Source organism: Oreochromis niloticus, linkage group LG4 (genome assembly GCF_001858045.2).
Source record: "Oreochromis niloticus isolate F11D_XX linkage group LG4, O_niloticus_UMD_NMBU, whole genome shotgun sequence".
Lineage (NCBI taxonomy): Eukaryota > Metazoa > Chordata > Actinopteri > Cichliformes > Cichlidae > Oreochromis > Oreochromis niloticus.
The window spans coordinates 31,238,871-31,247,993 of NC_031969.2; positions in this window are offsets into that span (position 1 = coordinate 31,238,871).

Here is a 9,123-nt window from a genome sequence, read left to right on the forward strand (position 1 = left end):
CCACAACTGAGATTCCAGTCGTGATAAATTGCTCTGTCAGTGTTCATGTAACTGTGCAGTGTTTGGGGCGCAGCAAGTTCTACTACTCAAGTTCTGATCACAACACTGCTTAACTTTAACTTTCCCTGTTTGGAGGTTTAGAAGTGTTAGTCTAGTAAAAATGATTACATCGAACAAGTATGTGCACATACACCTCACCTATCGCAATGTGAGGGAAAAGTACAAATAACTTAATAAAATAACTTTAATAAAATAAAAGTCAACTTGAAATCCCTTTAAAATTTGAAATTAAAGAAGGACGCGGTAAACCTTTCGCACTCTAAAATCAAACTAACTGAAAATTAAAATGTTTGGGGAGTTAACAAAACCATGAATGGAAAAACACCTGAAGAAGTTCTAACCCAACATCAGCACAACAAATAAATACACCTGCTTCTTCCTGATATTCACAACATACACGATGCATACATCTGTATAATTTGACAGCCAAATATTATGCTAAGGAGTCTTGTGAGTCCTGCATTATTTGCATTGCACAAACCAGCCTGCGAGATCCTGGACACTAACTACAATTTTGTATCCTTTATTGACATTAAATATCAAAAACGAAACCTGCCTACTGTATCTGTTCTCCTCTTCTCTGCTTCCTCTATCCCCTCACCACCCCTCACCACGTGGCAGATGTCTGCTCCACCTGGCTGAGCGCTTCCTCATAAGGGGAACTCCTGGTCTTTCTAATATTTCACAGTGCGCCTACAGTGAAATGACTGTTGTTGTGAACCGGAGAATTCAGGATATTTAAATTTTCAATGTGAAAAACGAGCAAAAAGGAAGTGCGCATATGTGTGTGTTTGTTTTGTGTGTACACTGAATGCACCTGCGTGAACACCTTGTTTATTTCTACTTTAAGGCGGGGCGTCTCTCTCCACAGGTGCGCAGCCTCAGCTCAGGTATAAAGGATGAAGCAGCTTGCCGTTATACAAGCTTGAAGCGGCTGTGATCTGTCTAGAATGGATGCGATCAAGTGCATCGGAAACTGCTTTTTTATGTTTCTCGTCGCCGTCGCGTTTGACGTGATCGGCATGATTCTGATTTTCATCGGGATCTTCGCCAACTTGCGCATCAACGGACTCTTTTATGGCGACTTCTTGATCTACACCGGCTCCCTGATTATTTTCATCAGCCTGGCCTGCTGGCTCATGTGGTACGTGGGCAACGTCCAGGTGTCAGTGGATGACGGTTATAAGAAGAGGAACAGCATCGTGCAGCTGGCCAGGAAACTATCCGAGAGGTTAACCATGAAGCTGAAAGGAGGGGAGGAAAGCATGAAGTGCGTGGAGGATGAGGAGAGCAGCCATGGGGGATCCTCTCCACACAAAGCCAGCAGGGTGACGTGGGGCAGATCCACCGCCTACTGCAATGAAGGCTATGATACCTCATCGGACATCCCTGACGTGGAGAGCAAAATGGCCAACAATGACACGACCTGATGTCATGATGAGTACCTGCGCATCTGGCCGCTTTATTGTGCCTCTTTCTGGAGCCTTCTGTACAGTATGTAGAGAAAGAGGGACGATGCTACTGCAAGTTATGTTTTCCAGGCTTCTCAGTCAAACCTAGATGGGCATTATGTCTGGACCTGCTCTGTCAAACATGTTTAAATAGGCTGTAAATCAAAATGTTAGAAATACTGAGGCGCAAGGCCCAGCACGCACCCCGCCCTTTATACTCTGTTCTTTCTCAGTGAGCGTATGCTTTACTTTCTGGTCTGTAATTTCATATTAATGACTTTGTACATTTCCTAGAAAGAATTCACCACCATTTGCAGGGAAATAAGAAAGAGAGTTCACTCGAGGCATTCTCAGCAAATCAATTCAAAATGAATTGTGAGTCCTTTTCAGTCGGAGCACAGCGGGGCACTTTAACTTGAAAATGTGTTAAAGCAGAACTTTCTTTGTTCTTTCCAGAAAACTTTTAAAAGGAATGATTAGAAACTGTGGATCTATATAAGATAAAACACGACCTGTTGTGCTGTAGCTGCTTCAGGCCCCAGAATCTCACTGGTCCCGGACTCTTTAGATTCTGCCAGCTAATAGTTTGCACTAACTTTTTGTATGAATCACCTACATTATAGTCTAATATTGTGGCCCCCTCTCCCATTTTGTTGAGGCTTTTATCTATTAGAGCTTATTTTCTGCTTGTGTTGCAAATTTAATATATAAAATGTGCAATAAAAAGGAAAGAATTTGGGAAAACAGTGAGGACATCAGGGGCCCTGAGCAGACTGACAGCCTTGCAGCTAGAAATACAATTCTGGATACTCGATGTTTATTTATTTATTTTTGCTTGTATAAAAAATGAACATATATTAACATTCATTTTAACAATTGTTACAGATTTAGAGTCTACGAAAATCACACTTTATTTTATTTGTATTTTTTCTGTACCTGATTGTAGATTTAAAATAAGCTGGATAAGCAGAGAATGCACAGATATACCTCTGAGTCACAGCTACAATTACAAGGTGAAACGACTGATTATTGATAGCCCTCCATTACTTCATTTCTTCCCCTTTTAGCTGCTAAGTAGACACAGTAAAGATAGGTCGTGTTTGCTGTTTGCTTTGCTGTCAGTGCAAAACAAACACTGGTCAGACTGGTTTGACTCAGCAGAGTGGTGATGGCAAAACAAAGCTAGACAAGGCTTAACTTTACTTTATAGCATTCTCCATACGCAGATATGATATAATTTGTTTGGGACAGTACATTTCTGATAGTACATTTATATTTATAGATATGTTTGGGAGCAGCAGCCTCTGTTTGATCCGGAGGTTCAAGTTCCACTGACGGCACACCTTATGCAAACGCGGCCTCTGCAGGGTTCAGTTGATCAAGCACTGAAATGGCTTCTGACAAACAGAGTCAGTGTGACTGACAGCTCTGCTCGCTTTAATCAAAGCCACGGCGTTACAGTAAATAAAGCTGAATCCGTCTCCGCTGTGCACGCTTCCTCTAACAGTAGGCAGGACAGCGAGTCAAAGCCGGAGACAAGAAGACAAATAGTGGCAGCATGACTGGTCAAACAAGGTACTCACAGAGAAGTTTCCATTACGTGCATTTCCTCTTTGTGGCTGCACTTTATAATACGTGTCACTACTGTCGAGCTGCATGAACCGTGAAATATCAAATAGTTGGAAATGCTTTAATGCAGTGTATCCACCCTGCAGAGCTGCTCCCAAGGCAAATACAAAAGGTAACTAGAGTATATCTCCAGGGATAAATCTCCAGTCAGTGAGACTGAAGCGACGAGGAGGCTCTGAGCGATCTGATAAAAGATGCGACGCCTCGAATCGCTTTGGTTTCATTAGCTGAACAGAAAGATCCGGGGTCCCTGAATAATTACGGCAAGCTTATCACCGTGTAAACACAAGCTCGGTGGCAGCTGATTATGAAATATATGTGCATAAATCTGTCACACTGGTTTGAGACAATGGGTAGAGGTGTCTCAGTAATGACACGTGGAAGGTGCAAAACAAGTCAGCCCTTCAGAGGAATGAAGGCGTGCTGTGGGGTTTTAAAGATCTGTTAATGAGCAAAACCTGTTGTTTTGGTTTTTAGACCAGTTTTGCCACAAAGCTCTGCTATGAAAGAAATGTAGAGGTGTGCTGGATAAAAAAAAAAAAGAATGTTCCCCAGGACAGGAAGCACAGACGTTTTAGTCTCGTCAGGCCTTCAGACGACATCCATCTGCCCGTCTCATCCGGCCCGGCTATGGAGCAGAATAAGTGCAGCAGCACATTCCTGGCGCTGGCTTTGATTTTAGACATCGTCGGCCTGATCCTCTTCTTCATCGGGATCTTCGCTCCGTTGAGCTTCTGGGACTTTTTTGTGATATCTGGACCTTTGCTGATCTTCCTGAGTCTGATCTTCTGGATATTCTGGTACATGGGGGACCTGACTGTGTCTGAGGAGGAGCTCAACTTACCCAAACATGACATCCTGTAACTACAGTATGAGTGAAACTGGACTGAGTCATGTCTGGGCGAGCTTCTGATCACTTTCCAACTGATTGCACGAGCAGGTCAAACTGAGCTGACTCTGTGGTTCTCTGGAACTCACTGAGGTTTTGTGCTTTACATCCAAATCCGGCAAAGACCAGGAGCACATCTGACTACTCCCAGGAGAGAAAGAAAACTCCACCATTTGTCTTCAGGCTAAAAACACATTTTCAGCACACTGGACAGCAGCGATCCCCACACTTTGATGGAAATATATTTGACAGCACTTTCATGCGTTTGAAAACTTGTGCCAAGTTGATGCATTGTGCCTTATTTATGTCACTGTTATATCTGTCTATATATTGTGAGTTTATATTTATATTTCAACATGACTTTGCACATCCATGTAAGCCTTTGAAACTAGTAACTAAATATGCTCTGAGACGACTGACGTGTGATCTTTGTGAGGCAGCTCCTCAAACTGGCCAAACTGGCACTGTGGGTTTTGGGTTGGGGTTATTTTTAGTTAGATCCACCCAGTGTAAACGCTCTCGCACAAAGAAATGTAAGTAGAGAGGTCAGAAATGTGTTCCCTCGTGAAACAACGGCACACCAGTAACTCATTTAAAGTACTTTACCTTAAAAAGAAGAAAAAAAAGCAGAACCTGAACGCTGGATTCAGTTTACGCACCGCAACAGTCACTAAAGGGAGTGAAACTAATACTCTTTCTCCACACCCAATTCTTCCCAGCCTTAATCAGCACTCAAGGCACCATTAGCTCCCTCAGACATGCGAAGTGTTATTAATGTGTCCATTTGGTTCCTGCCCCTGAGAGAGGAAATGGAGAAGAGGCGTAATGGGTCTCTCTCTCTTTGGAAAGAGATGGAAACCCCTCCTGCTCAGCTGCTCCTCTCCCCCGGGGACACCACCTTCTCTATTATGCTAAAATCCCAAAGTTGCCTACATGGTATATGTTGTTGCAATCTTAAACACAGCCACACGTAACACAATCAATACTAGCACTTCCCATGTGACACGCTGTTTATGAGGGGGTAGAACGAGGCCATGAGACTCAAATTTCAATCCTGGGTGGTTAGCACAATATGGTAAGATAAGATAAGATAAGATAAGATAAGATAAGATAAGATAAGATAAGATAAGATGACCTTTATTAGTCCCACAGGTGGGAAATTTGTTTTGTTACAGCAAAAGTGCAAAGTTATGTAGCAGAAATTAGAAAACACTGGAATGCAATAAAATACAATAAAATAAAATAAAATGCTATATACAATAGAATAAAATAGAATAGAATAATATATACCATAGAATAAAATAGAAATACAAATACTATATACAACTGATGGTGAAGCATACACTGCGTCAGAGAAGCGCCTGTGGTTTTAAAGAGCTTTGTCCAATATTTTCTAGCCATTAGTGGATGCTACTCTTCCTGGATTGTAGCGAAAACTGGGCTGACTGTCACTACGGAAAGTATGACAAGCATAAAGATCAGGAAGGAATAAATTTGTCTTCCGTATTTTTACCGTGGTTTCTGCTAGGCGTCAATAAATCATTTTGAGTCCATAAATCATGAATCGTAACCTAATGTTTGAGAACTATCAATTACTGAAAATCTCTATTGTGTATTAATGTATTATCAGATAAACATCAGCCCATTAGGAATCTTATTTTGATAAGCTGCACTCTTTGAATGTTGTTATTAAAAAGCAGATGAATGTCTGTGTTGGCAGTAGGCAGATAAATCTTTCTTTTGGCAGGTGATGAAGTGATCATAATGTGTTTATTATTTCTACTTCTCCAGCCTAAAAGCTTAAAATGGCTGTTGGCTTCATGATGTCATCGTTTCAGCACCAGGAAAGGTGTATGTCTCCCCCCAGTGGTCAGTAAGGTTTATGTTCCTGGCTGCTGTGAGAATATTGTTGACAAAACAGGAAAAAGAAGAAGAAGAAATGAAACCACCTGACCTCATTTCTGGAGAGAAAGTGACCCTGTATTTATTTTGATTCCAATTACATCTGAGTGCAGTGGATTGGAGGAATTGGCCAAACTATTCTCTTTATTAAATCTGTCGAGTAATATTTGTGTTTATGAGGTGAAATACAGCCTATAAATAAAACTTTTTGAGTTATTACACTTAAACAGTGGAAATTTAAGTTAACTATACTGTTAAATTACAGCTGATTATGTTTTTAATCAACATATAGTAAAATAAAAAATAATTGTTTCTTGTGACAGCGTCATTACATTTTTACAAAATCATGTCAGCAAAAACATTTTATAAAATTAATTTTACATCTGATTTTACTGTTAGGTAGCTAGCTCTGGGTTGAACCCCATTTTTACTTTACTTGCTGGATTGCTTTGATTCTTCGTGGCATAGATTCAACCACCATCACACTGTTGCTGCAGATTTCTCAGCTGCACATGTCTGATGTGAATCTCCTGTTCCATCACATCCCTACGCTGCTCTGTTTCATCGAGATCTCGTGAACATGGAGGCTGTTTGAGTACAGTGAACTCATCGTCATGTTCAAGAAACCAGTTTGACTTAAGCTTTGTGATCTGGTGTGTTATCCTGCTGGAAGGAGCCATCAGGGTGCAGCATGGTTATGAAGTAAATAAAGGGGCCCGAGATGTACCATGAAAATATCCCCCACACATCACAACAACAACCACCTGAACAAATGACACAAGGCAGAATGGATCCATGCTGTCATGCTGTTTACACCAAATTATGAACTTACTATTTAAGTGTCACAGCTGAAATTGGGATTCACATTTTCCAGTATGCTTTTCTGTAAACTTTGGTGGTAACTAGTGGTTATTTCAGTTACTGTTGAGCTTCATATCAGCTCAAAGCAGACATTTTCCTCAGACCTCTGGCATCAGCAAGGCATTTTTTCTCAAAGAGCTGCCACTCATGGGATATTTCCACAAACCATTAAATGCTCAACAGTTTCTAAAATACTCAGACCAGTCTGTCTGACACCAAAAACCATGCCACGCCCTAACAAAGTGGCAGGTGCGCTTGTATGACGTGTACACTGGAATAAACCAACAGGTGAGCCTTTATTTATTTTTGAGGTTTATTCAAAAAGGTTGCTTTTCTTTGTTTTGGACATTTAAAATCAAAAAGGAATTGACCCTGAGTAACTTTCAGTCAAGGCAAATGCATTACCCTTCCAAGTGTACAAAAGCATAGTATTTTATGTGGATATCAATCTCCAACCTGTTGGAAATAACCAGTGAGAACCTCTAAAGTATATGTTTTCAACAAACCTCCTGTTCCTGTTTAAATATATTTATATCTATCCTGTACATTTTAGAATTTCATCAAAGCTGTTTAGATGTTTCCAGAAGTATCAGTGTTTAAAACCAAGTTAAAGCCATCCTTGTTTACTCTTTCAACTGTCTAGTTCCTGCATGGTCTAAATGGCCCTTTTTATTTATTTTTTTATCTTTTTTATGTTCACTTAATCTTTACTATTGCTTCATTTTATTTCTACTCCTTTTACCTGTTTTAACCAAGCAGCAACAAAAAAACTGCAGTTCCTCTTTTGGCCACGTGAGGCTGCTATAGCAGAGAGTCAGACCCCTCAGACTTCCATGTTAAAATGCCCAACTTTACAGCACAAGCAAATATGTTTACAGAATGATACAAAATACCTGTCCTTTATGGATAGGTTGCTCTTGATAAACACTTGTAAGGAAGATTATTTGTTATAACTCAAATGTGGATGATGAAGCTAAGCCTTGATGGTATTTTCCATAAATCTGTTACAGGTCACAATGACTACATCCCTGTCAGTTTTTACTTGGCCATTGTATCTCCATGTCCAAACCAGAGAATAATCAAAGTTTTATATTTCTTTAAAATCTTCATGAAGTTAGCCACCTGGGCACATGTAGCTGGTGCATCGTAATGTAAGGATGTTTGCACAACTGCGGAGTTCGGATGTACGTATGTGTCAGTTTGGGATAAAAACACATCTTGTAGCCATGTGCACTTTGTAATGTTGGATACGGTAAGGTACTATAGATGTGTAAAGATCTGTACAGTGTAGCTGTGAAATTAACAGAAATTCTCAGTTTTCTCCAATAGTCCAGAAGACAACACCTTCTTCCTGTTTTTACTTTTGTTGCTTCTGTCCCAGACACATCTGGCCAATCAGCAGACTGAATACTCAAATGTGGTCTGTGGTGATGCATGTCGGTTCACTTGGAGTTCAATTTGATTTTTCTCTGTGTGAAAACAAACCACACCACAGGGAAAAGCTACAAGTTTTAAAACAATCATCAACTGATGTGGACCAGAGTAAACAAACTATAGGTGTGAAAACACCCAAAGACTCAGTCACAAAAAACAGGAAGGCATGTAAACATCTACACGGGCCCTCTCACTCACAGTCCAGTGATCAAAATTATGTTAAACAGACCCTTGCGTACTCACAGACGTGGAAAGTATAAGCGGTGTGACAGGTGTCCCCATGCTTGGCCCACTGACAGTCTGAAAGATGGATGTAGCCACTTGGATGTCACCCACTGGTTTGTGAAGGAACCCTGTTGCTGAGCACTTTTGCTGTTGCTGTGTTTGTGTTTTTGAAACTGGAAGTGAGGCGTGGCGGCTGGATCTGATTCTGACTGTCTCACGGCAGTCCCAGACTGCTGTGAGACTGTTTAACATAACACTGCTACTGACTTTCTTCTACAGTTTTCTTTGTGAAAGACAGCGGGCCAGGTTGACATTGTCTGGGGGCCGCTGCAGGACTTATTTTACGTAGCACTGGTGGCTGCAACTTTAGTGCTGCGACTCATACTGGTTTCAGTGTTGCTTTAGTGTTTTTTTCATTGATATATAACAAATCTATCAAACCTCATAAAGGGGTTAGAAGAGGGATTGTGGATGTATTGGGAAAATTATGATGAGCATCCAGGCAGGACGAAAAGATCACAGAGGAGATTCGTGGAGTGAAGGAGAGGGCTGATGTGACGGAGGAGGATGGTGTGAATAGGGTGAGATGGAGGCAGATGATTTTGTCTCAAGGAACCCCCAAAGTGAACAACCCAAAGTTTACTTTAGGGTCTTGATGTTCTGTGATATGCC